General features: G+C 42.3%; 1 protein-coding gene across 3 annotated transcripts in view; it reads right to left on the bottom strand.

Moving 5' to 3' along the window:
- Positions 1 to 12,007, bottom strand: part of LOC115172243 (SAM and SH3 domain-containing protein 1) — an 84,192-nt gene that overhangs the window by 70,293 nt on the left and 1,892 nt on the right. The gene's annotated exons all lie outside the window — the stretch shown is intronic.

Raw genomic sequence — 12,007 nt, 5'->3', positions numbered from 1 at the left:
ATGTAAAACCCTTTTATTTTCTTTGATCTTAAAAGCAAGATTGTCAAGGTAGGCTACAGTAGAAATGTGTGGTTAAGAACAAAAACACAATTACATTGTGTGCTGTTCTGTTTATTTTAATAAAATTAGTCAGAGTTGGTAGGGTCAATTAATTATTGTGGGTGGGATTTTCCGGGAAGGTAGTAGATTAGTAATCTAGTCATTAAAAACACGTTTTCAATATAATGTACTATGGCAAACCTAAAAAAAAAAAGCATGTTCTGTTCATAAATATGGATTTTCCCTGTTAAACAGTGAAGAGGCAATAAAAATAAAAAGTTGGGTTTAGACTTCAAATCTAGCACTTTGGGTTTGAAATGACACAATGACTGACGTTGAAGTGCAGACTGTCATATTTTAATTTAAGGGTATTTTCATCCTTATCAGGTGAACCGTTTAGAAATTACACCACTTTCTGTACATAGTCCCCCCATTTAAGGGGACCAAAAGTATTGGGATAAATTCACTTGTGTATTAAAGTAATACAAACTTACGTATTTGTCTCATATTCATAGCACGACATGACAAGTTCAAGCTTGTGAGCTTTACAAAATTGTTGGATGCATTTGCTGTTTGTATTGGTTGCGTTTCATTATTTTGTGCCCAATAGAAATGAATGGTAAATAATGTATTGTGTCATTTGAGTCACGTTGATTGTAAATAAGAATGTAATGTGTTACTAATCCCTTCTACACTATGTGGACGTTACCATGATTACAGATGATACTGAATGAATTGTGAGTAATGATGAGTGAGAAAGTTAGACGCACAAATATCATAACCCGAAGACATGCAGATAATCCTAAATTAAAGTAAGACACATTATCTCCCCCCCTTCGGTACAACTTTAGAAATACCGACAGATAATTTGTTAGTTCGACATGGTGGGATCTTTCTGTCTAAAATTACGTGAAATTTTCGCTGGAAACGCCTTTAATGTGCAAATATTGATCGCCTATAATAACCATCATATTGAAGTAAACTTGGATTCACACAATGATATTGGTGTGTGGTCCTCCCACTACGACTCCGGAAACCACGCAGTACTAGGCTACAGATTAAAGGAGTTACGGATTTCACGTGGTGGTGAAAGTGCATGGTGATGATTTTCATGCTCCTTTCTAATAAAAATCGAGGGCCTGATTCTGGTGATATGATGATCGACGTTTGACTGCAGTTTGACAAATATGCTCGCTCTCATCCATAATAATATTTGAGACTTGTATACCCGCACTGTATCTGCAAGCTGTTGGTTAGAGCACACATGCCAAGACCAGAGTATGCACATTTACTGTTACGTTAATAAATAGCATGTGACACAACTATCCGTAGAGTTGAAAAAGCACTGGAAACGCATTTTTTTCAGTAAATGAAAACTTAATCAATAAAGTACATTTTGCGCACACTATTTCATCACGCACTGATTTGTATCCACAAGTGAGGTTGGCGGAAACACCACAGGTGGGAATATTCGAATATTTTCTTCATGCGGATGGTAGAATATTCGCATGAGAATATGTAGCCAATTGGAAGAAAACATAGGTACGGATTCTCTTGTATGTGTGTGACAGGGTTACTTACTACTTTCCCAATTTTATTTTCCACCAATATAGTACACACACGGTAACAGGATATTTCCATTTCACCTTGGTTGGGTAACTCGAAGCATAGAGGGATGCATGCAATAAAATGGTTTATGCCGGGCTAATTCGTAAGAGAGACGCTGGTCTCAACGGTGACTCCCTGATTAAATAAAAAAGGTAGATAATTTTTTATTTTTTTTAAACTAAACTAACCCCCCTGAAAATGTCCAATCTTAAATCTAGTAAAAAGTGTTTTGAGGGAGGGAGAGAAAAAGTGTAAGTCAGTTGTGGAACTTAAGCAAGGTCATTGTAGCAGGCTTCAAATGCACTATTACAGTGGTGGCCTGGCTGTGACCCTCCACTATAGAGGGAGAAGGAGAGGAGAGCTACATCCCTGGAACCACACTGGGGCTGGCAGCTGGTGGGCAATAGGTTGTAGTCTGGGCTTGGTGACTAGACTATAGAGAGGGAGGTGAAGAGGGTGGCTAGCTATGACCCTCACCTATAAGAGAAGGAGAGGAGGATGTGAAGAGGGGAGGGTCTAGCTCCTTGGGACCAGCCTGGCTATGACCCTCAACTATTGGAGGAGAGGATGTGAAGACAGGGGGATAGCTCTTTGGGAATAAACAGCTGGTGGCCAATAGGTTGCCAACTATGGGTAAACTTAGCAGCCAGCAGGAGCATACAACTAATTGAAAACAAAGACTGCATCTCAAATGGCACCCTATTCCCTAAATTGTTCACTACTGATTCAGAAAAGTGGATTGCAATTAACAAGACTGAGCTAAGTTATATTTAGACTGCGATAGTAGTCTATTGAACAACCTCATCTGACTTCCATAGGGCACTGACTATGACCTACATTATATAGTTGACCTGACCTTCAGTGTACTCTACTCTGACAGAAATATGCATTAATGTATTTATCATATACAGTAGGTCTACTTATAGCTGTTAATGTCAGTAAAGGGATAGTGAAGTACTACTAGGGATACTAAATACCAGTCAGTCACTGTGCTGCAAGGCTATTAAGGTCAAGATTTATTGCACTGATGTGTCTGCAGGTGTAACCGATGTGAAATGGCTAGTTAGTTAGCGGTGGTGCGCGCTAATAGCGTTTCAAATCGGGTGACTTCACTTGCTCCGAGACCTGAAGTAGTTGTTCCCCTTGCTCTGCAAGGACCGCGGCTTTTGTGGCGCGATGGGTAACGATGCTTCGGTGGGTGTCAGTTGTTGATGTGTACAGAGGGTCCCTGGTTCAAGCCCAGGTTGGGGCGAGGAGAGGGACGGAAGCTATACTGTTACACAGGGTAGTGAGGCAATGTTACAGACTGACAAGGCGACCACTCTAGAGGATTAAAGCAGACATGAATGTACAGTTCTTAAAGTACTTGGGCTTTTAAAACAGATACGCTGTAATTCAAAACATCACTTACAGAGGGAAGGAACTTCACTGATTTTCTGATCCCCCGCCCCTACCTTTAAGATATCTGTAACCAACAGATGCATATCTGTATTCCCAGTCATGTGAAACCCATAGATTAGGGCATAGTGAATGTATTTCAATTGATGGATTTCCTTATGAACTGTAACTCAGTAAAATCTTTAAAATGATTGCATGTTGCATTTACCACTACCGGGGTCACTTAGAAATGTCCTTGTTTTTGAAAGAAAAGCACATTTGTCCATTAAAATAACATCAAATTGATCAGGAATACAGTGTAGACATTGTTAATGTTGTAAATGACTATTGTAGCTGGAAACGGCAGATTTATGGAATATCTACATAGGCCCATTATCAGCAACCATCACTCCTGTGTTTCAATGGCACGTCTTTTTTAAATGTATTTTATTTCACCTTTATTTAATCAGGTAGGCAAGTTGAGAACAAGTTCTCATTTACATTTGCGACCTGGCCAAGATAAAGCAAGCAGTTTGACACATACAACAACAACAGAGTTACACATGGAGTAAAACAAACAGTCTAATTTTCTAATATAGTAGAAAAATAAATCTATATACAAAGTGAGCAAATGAGGTTAGATAAGGGAGGTAAAGGCAAAAAAGGCCATGGTGGCGAAGTAAATACAATATAGCAAGTAAAACACTGGAATGGTAGATTTGCAGTGGAAGAAAGTGCAAAGTAGAAATAATGGGGTGCAAAGGAGCAAAATAAATAAATAAATACAGTAGGGGAAGAGGGAGTTGTTTGGGATAAATTATAGATGGGCTATGTACAGGTGCAGTAATCTGTGAGCTGCTCTGACAGCTGGTGCTTAAAGCTAGTGAGGGAGATAAGTGTTTACAGTTTTAGAAATTTTTGTAGTTCGTTCCAGTCATTGGCAGCAGAGAACTGGAAGGAGAGGCGGCCAAAAGGAGGAATTGGCTTTGGGGGTGACCAGAGACATATACCTGCTGGAGCGCGTGCTACAGTTGGGTGCTGCTATGGTGACCAGCGAGCTGAGATAAGGGGGAACTTTACCTAGCAGGGTCTTGTAGATGACCCGTAGCCAGTGGGATTGGCGATGAGTATGAAGCGAGGGCCAGCCAACGAGAGCGTACAGGTCGCAGTGGCGTGTAGTATATGGGGCTTTGGTGACAAAACAGATGGCACTGTGATAGACTGCATCCAATTTATTGAGTAGGGTATTGGAGGCTATTTTGTAAATGACGTCGCCGAAGTCAAGGATCGGTAGGATGGTCAGTTTTACGAGGGTATGTTTGGCAGCATGAGTGAAGGATGCTTTGTTGCGAAATAGGAAGCCAATTCTAGATTTAACTTTGGATTGGAGATGTTTGATGTGAGTCTGGAAGGAGAGTTTACAGTCTAACCAGACACCTAGGTATTTGTAGTTGTCCACATATTCCAAGTCAGAGCCGTTCAGAGTAGTGATGCTGAACAGGCGGGCAGGTGCAGGCAGCGATCGGTTGAAGAGCATGTATTTAGTTTTACTTGTATTTAAGAGCAGTTCGAGGCCACGGAAGGAGAGTTGTATTGCATTGAAGCTCGTCTGGAGGGTAGTTAACAGTGTCCAAAGATGGGCCAGAAGTATACAGAATGGTGTCATCTGCGTAGAGGTGGATCAGAGAACCACCAGCAGCAAGAGCGACATCATTGATGTACACAGAGAAAAGAGTCGGCCCAAGAATTGAACCCTGTGGCACCCCCATAGAGACTGCCAGAGGCCCGGACAACAGGCCCTCCGATTTGACACACTGAACTCTATCAGAGAAGTAGTTGGTGAACCAGGTGAGGCAATCATTTGAGAAACCAAGGCTGTTGAGTCTGCCAATGAGGATGTGGTGATTGACTGAGTCGAAAGCCTTGGCCAGGTCAATGAATAATGCTGCACAGTATAGTTTCTTATCGATGGCGGTTAAGATATCGTTTAGGACCTTGAGCGTGGCTGAGGTGCACCCATGACCAGCTCTGAAACCAGATTGCATAGCAGAGAAGATGTGGTGGGATTCGAAATGGTCGGTAATCTGTTTGTTGACTTGGCTTTCGAAGACTTTAGAGAGGCAGGGTAGGATAGATATAGGTCTGTACCAGTTTGGGTCAAGAATGTCCCCCCTTTGAAGAGGGGGATGATCTCAGCTGCTTTACAATCTTTGGGAATCTCAGACGACACGAAAGAAAGGTTGAACAGGCTAGTAATAGGGGTTGCAACAATTTCGGCAGATCATTTTAGAAAGAAAGGGTGCAGATTGTCTAGCCCGGCTGATTTGTAGGGGTCCAGATTTTGCAGTTCTTTCAGAACATTAGCTGACTGGATTTGGGAGAAGGAGAAATGGGGAAGGCTTGGGCGAGTTGCTGTGGGGGGTGCAGTGCTGTTGACCGGGGTAGGGGTAGCCAGGTGGAAAGCATGGCCAGCCGTAGAAAAATGCTTTTTGAAATTCTCAATTATAGTGGATTTATTGGTGGTGACAGAGTTTCCTATCCTCAGTGCAGTGGGCAGCTGGGAGGAGGTGCTCTTATTCCCCAAGGACTTTACAGTGTCCCAGAACTTTGAGTTTGTGTTGCAGGAAGCAAATTTCTGCTTGAAAAAGCTAGCCTTGGCTTTTCTAACTGCCTGTGTATATTGGTTTCTAACTTCCCTGAAAAGTTGCATATCACGGGGGCTGTTCGATGCTAATGCAGAACGCCACAGGATGTTTTTGTGTTGGTTAAGGGCAGTTAGGTCTGGAGAGAACCAAGGGCTATATCTGTTCCTGGTTCTAAATTTCTTGAATGGGGAATGCTTATTTAAGATGGTGAGGAAGGCATTTCAACAAAAATAACCAGGCATCCTCTACTGAAAGGATGAGGTAAATATCCTTCCAGGATACCCGGGCCAGGTCGATTAGAAAGGCCTGCTCGCTGAAGTGTTTCAGGGAGCGTTTGACAGTGATGAGTGGAGGTCATTTGTCCGCTGACCCATTACGGATGCAGGCAATGAGGCAGTGATTGCTGAGATCTTGGTTGAAAACAGCAGAGTTGTATTTAGAGGGCAAGTTGGTTAGGATGATATCTATGAGGGTGCCCGTGTTTACGGCTTTGGGGTGGTACCTGGTAGGTACATTGATAATTTGTGTGAGATTGAGGGCATCAAGCTTAGATTGTAGGATGGCTGGGGTGTTAAGCATGTCCCAGTTTAGGTCACCTAGCAGCACGAGCTCTGAAGATAGATGGGGGGGCAATCAGTTCACATATGGTGTCCAGAGCACAGCTGGGGGCAGAGGGTGGTCTATAGCAGGCGGCAACGGTGAGAGACTTGTTTTTAGAGAGGTGGATTTTTAAAAGAAGAAGTTCAAATTGTTTGGGTACAGACCTGGATAGTAGGACAGAACTCTGCAGGCTCTCTCTGCAGTAGATTGCAACACCACCTCCTTTATCTTGTCTGAAAATTTTGTAGTTAGGGATGGAGATTTCAGAGTTTTGGGTGGTCTTCCTAAGCCAGTATTTTCAGACACGGCTAGGACATCCGGGTTGGCAGAGTGTGCTAAATCAGTGAATAAAACAAATTTAGGGAGGAGGCTTCTAATGTTAACATGCATGAAACCAAGGCTATTACGGTTACAAAGGTCATCAAAAGAGAGCGCCTGGGGAATAGGAGTGGAGCTAGGCACTGCAGGGCCTGGATTCACCTCTACATCGCCAGAGGAGTAGGATAAGGGTACGGCTAAAAGCTATGAGAATTGGTCGTCTAGGACATCCGGAACAGAGAGTAAAAGGAGCAGGTTTCTGGGGGCGATAAAATATCTTCAAGGTATAATATACAGACAAAGGTATGGTAGGATGTGAATACAGTGGAGGTAAACCTAGGCATTGAGTGATGAGAGAGATATTGTCTCTAGAAACATCATTGAACCCAGGTGATGTCATCGCATGTGTGGGTGGTGGAACTGAGAGGTTGGATAAGGTATAATGAGCAGGGCTAGAGCTCTACAGTGAAATAAGCCAATAAACACTAACCAGGACAGCAATGGACAAGGCATATTGACATTAAGGAGAGGCATGCTTAGCCAAGTGATCAAAGGGGTCCAGTGAGTAGTGAGGTCGGTTGCGGAAGATGGTCTGTTATTAGCCACCTCGTGCGTTTCCGTCGGTAGATTAGTGGGGTTCCGTGTGGTAGAGGGGACCAATCCAATTGGCAAAATAGTTATAGTGGCCCAAGAAAATTGGCTGATAGACCTATTCAGATAGCAGCCGATAAGACAGCTAACGATTAGCTGGCCGCAGATGGGCGTTCAGGTTACGTCGCGACGGAGGGGCCAGTTGGATAATTCCTTCGGCCAGATAACGTCGGTAGTCCAGTCGGGAAGGACCGATGGGCCTCCGCATCGGCAGTAAAACGGGTCCGGATAGGTGATCGTAGCCCAGGAGTGGCTGATGGAACTCTTCAGCTGGCTAGCTCCGGAATAATTGATGTTAGCTCCGGGACCGACGTTAGCCAAGTCACTCGGATAGCAGCTAGCTAGCTGCAAGAACCAGGTGTAAATGTCCAGAGCTAGCGGTAGAAATCCGGGGATATGGAGAGAAAATAGGTCCGGAATAGCCTTAATTTATCAGAACATGACTAGACTGACGAGTTTCAGAAGAAAGTTCTTTGTTTCTGGCCATTTTGAGCCAGTAATCGAACCGACAAATGCTGATCTTCCAGATACTTAACTAGTCTAAAGATGGACAGTTTTATTGCTTCTTTAAATCAGAACCACCCTTTTCAGCTGTGCTAACAATTGCAAAAGGGTTTTCTAATGATCAATTAGCCTTTTAAAATGATAAACCTGGACTAGCTAACACAACGTACCATTGGAACACAGGAGTAATTGTGGCTGATAAGCCTCTGTACGCCTCTGAAGATATTCCATTAAAATCAGCCGTTTCAAGCTACAATAGTCATTTACAACATTAACAATATCTATACTGTATTTCTGATCAATTTGATGTCATTTTAAATGGACAAAATAGCTTTTCTTTCAAAAACAAGGACATTTCTATGTGACCCCAAACTTTTGAACGGTAGTGTATAGCCTGGAATGGCGCAGGAACAGTATGAAGTTATGGAAATCTGGATACCCCCCAACTCTCACATAAGCACAAGTAGTCAATTGTTTTAAGAAACGCATGAAAGACAAACAGTCCATTTAATACTGTATTTTTTGTAACAAAGACATCTGTCTGTTTCTATAGAGCTTTGTCCGTTTGAGGTCCTATTCAGCTTGGCTTTATCTTGGGCCAGACTATCCAAAAGAGCCTGCTGGTTCTGCTTGTCCTGCGAACCTCGAAGGGCAAACCAGGCCAACCCTTCCGGAGCAGGGCTTTAGAAGTTATAGAACTCATTCTAATTCTCTGGTAGTAGAACTGTTGTTAGCCATTCTCTTCTAAGAATGTGTCAGACTGCCAGTCCAGTGGAGCAGAGGGGTTCTGGGGTAATGTGCCCCATTGTTGTGACAGAGAGAAAGGGGGAATACGTCCCACCAGACAAAACTTACCATATGCTGCCTCACGTTAGAATGAAAGGCACATTTTCTACGTGAATTCAGAGAAATCTCATGATGTACTTTGTTGGATCCTTGTAAAACACCAGCCGAAAAAAAGAATAAAATCAGTTAAAAACAGACTTAACCAACTAGGCCACATTACATAGTTCTGCTAAAACCTCAACGGTGCGAGCTACATCTCATGACTCATGAGTTCTTATTTCTCTAAATCTCGTCTTTGTCAATATAGTAAAAGAGAAATACCTACAGTAGCTAAGTATTCCAGCATAGATTAACTTCACTGTGAGAAAGTCGAGCCTGAGGCTGCAACCGTATTATATGCACATAGATTACAGCTATACTTTAAATAGCCTCTAATGCTTGTCATTTTCTATGAGACACAATGTCTATTCCAGGCCCGAGGCAGTAGTTAAGTCGTTTATGAGGGCCTAATTGTATTAATTGTTCCCCCCCCCCAGACGCGTTGGTCAAAATTTGTGCACTAGAAAAGGGAATAGGGTGCCATTTGGAACGTAGCCAGGCAGGCAAAAAAAACTGTAGGGCTCAGTTAGTTAGGATTGATCGTGCCGTGCAGCTATGGAACACACATCGAAACAAGGCCAAGGTTTTAGGCAATTACAGCATACAGACCCATTTTTTCAATGGTCAAATTAGGACAGTGTCCAAACTAGCAGCATTTACTTTACAATGCGGTCAGATCTGCTTGTAATAAGATTCATTCTCACTGTGTAATAACAACGCTATTACCATGCATAACTATAATAACACTAATCGCATATATTATTACTCTGGTAAAACAGTTCTGATTGATCCCTTTATCCCCAACACAGCCCCTTACATAGAATGATTCTAATTCTACAATTCGACTGATTCTATGGTTCCTCCTCCGGTTGTAGAAAGCATGAATCATTCTAACTGGCCTGTAGCCTATAGCTGCATCCTCCAACTTAATGGAATTAAAACTGCTGACCTGAAAGGACTCGGTTCCAAAAAGCTATCAACAGCCCATGGATCAAGCGCTGGTTGTGGCCGTCCTTTTCCAAATGCCAGTTTGACATCAACAGATATATGTAAGAGCAAACAATGCCAGAGTTAACGGTTATATCAACAAGGTAAATACTGTAGGTCAAAACAAACATTGAACAGTGGTGTGCTGTACAATCTTATCAATTAGGGTATCATAATCAAATTCACACAGATGCTGTGATTATGGCAGACATGGAAAACATTTTTGCCATAGCCTCTGGTTCCTATCATCTCTGGCTCTTCCATTTCTCCACTATTTTCCTGTTTGCTCCCTTTTAATGTATTGTTATAAAACCCTCTGCGGAAGTGATCAGGTCAGCCAATGATTAGTCTAACTAAATTGTCTGTGCTGCTTTGAAACGACTATAGGACCAAAAATAACTATATTGAACAAAAATATAAAACGCAACATGCAACAATTTTACTGAGTTACAGTTCAGTAAATTCATTAGGCCCTAATCTATGGATTCAACATGACTGGGCAGGTGCGACGCAGACATGGGTGGACCTGGGAGGGCATAGGCCTACCCACTGGGGAGCCAGGCCCAGCCACTGGGGAGCCAGGCCCAGCCAATCAGAATGAGTTATTCCCCACAAAAGGGATGTGGAGGTCCTGATCTGGCCACACGTGGTCTGCAGTTGTGAGGCAGGTTGGACATACTGCCAAATTCTCTAAAACAACGTTCAGATGGCTTATGGTAGAGAAATTAACATTCAATTCTCTGGCAACAGCTCAGGTGGGCATTCCTGCAGTCAGCATGTCAATTGCGGTATTGTGCTGTGTGACGAAACTGCACATTTTAGAGTGGCCTTTTATTGTCCACAGCACAAAGTGCACCTGTGTAATGATCATGCCGTTTAATCCGTTTCGTGATATGCCACACCTGGATGGATTATCATGGCAAAGGAGAAATTATCACGAGCAGGGATGTAAACAAATTTGTGCAAAAGTTGAGAAATAAGCTTTTTGTGCGTATAGAACATTTCTGGGATCTTTCAGTTCAGCTCATGGAACCAACACTTTACATGTTGCATTTCTATTTTTGTTCAGTATATTTTCCGTCAGATAAACCTGAATCTGTTTGCCTGTGCTTCCATACAAAAAGGTCAGTAGTGAGTCACAAAGTGCCTCTCTGCACTTAGCAGTTCGTAGCCCCTGAATCTTTCATGAACATTATGGGCATGTAGGAGAGAATCGGAGCACAAAAGCACAACATCGTCTTAAAATGCGCGCAGAGCAGCCATGAGAGCTCTGCACAGTTCTGCATGCATCGCATCTACTCATGCTATGGATAATAATCAAGTCACTTATCAGTGGCACTGTAGTTTGGAAAATACTGATGATCCAAGTCAGATTTGGAAGGAGTTTAATTTTACTTGCGTGTGGAAGAGTTATAACATGTTACATAATACAGATTGCAATGTGAAAACTCTGAGCCACAGTAAATATATATATTTTTTTAAATCAAATGTAATCTTTTCAGAGAGGAGCTAAAGACATTAAAAAGGAAACCAACACAAAGTAGCTGATGCGCTGTGTTCTCGACATTCTATAGAATGCTGCCCGAGACTGTAGTCTAAGCATGTCTTCTTAATCGGTTGTGACACAGCTCAGCTCCAATACGACTTTTTGGAGGAGAAGAGACATTTTGGACAGCCGTGCCTGGCTCACCGATCCCGGAAATCACACTCATTATTATATTTTTTTTTTGCAGTTTTACTTTAGTGCCTTATTGCAAACAGGATGCATGTTTTGAAATAGTTTTATTCTGAACAGGCTTCCTTTTCATTCTGTCAATTACATTATGATTGTGGAGCGACTACAATATTGATCCATCCTTCAGTGTTCTCCTATCACAGACATTAAACTCAGTAACCGTTTTAAAGTCACCATTGGCCTCATGGTGAAATCCCTGAGTGGTTTCCTTCCTCTCCGACAACCAAGTTAGGAAGGACTCCTGTATCTTTGTAGTGACTGGGTGTATTGATACGCCATTCAAGAAGTAACTAATAACTTCACCATGCTCAAAAGGATATTCAATGTCTGCTATTTTATTTTTTACTCATCTACCAATAGGTGCCCTTCTTTGCGAAGCATTGGAAAACCTCCCTGGTCTTTGTGGTTGTATCCGTTTGAAATTCACTGCTAGACTGAGGGACTTTACAGACAATTGTACGTGTGGGCTACAGAGAAGGTAGTCATTCATAAATCATGTTAAACACTTATTGCACACAGAGTGAGTCCATGCAACTTATTATGTGGCTTGTTAAGCACATTGTTACTCCTGAACTTATTTAGGCTTGCCATAACAAAAGGGGTTGAATACTTATTGACTTAAGACATTTCAGTTTATCATTTGTAATTCATTTGTATA

Source organism: Salmo trutta, chromosome 33 (assembly GCF_901001165.1).
Source record: "Salmo trutta chromosome 33, fSalTru1.1, whole genome shotgun sequence".
NCBI lineage: Eukaryota > Metazoa > Chordata > Actinopteri > Salmoniformes > Salmonidae > Salmo > Salmo trutta.
This window is presented reverse-complemented; position numbering and strand designations above follow the sequence as displayed.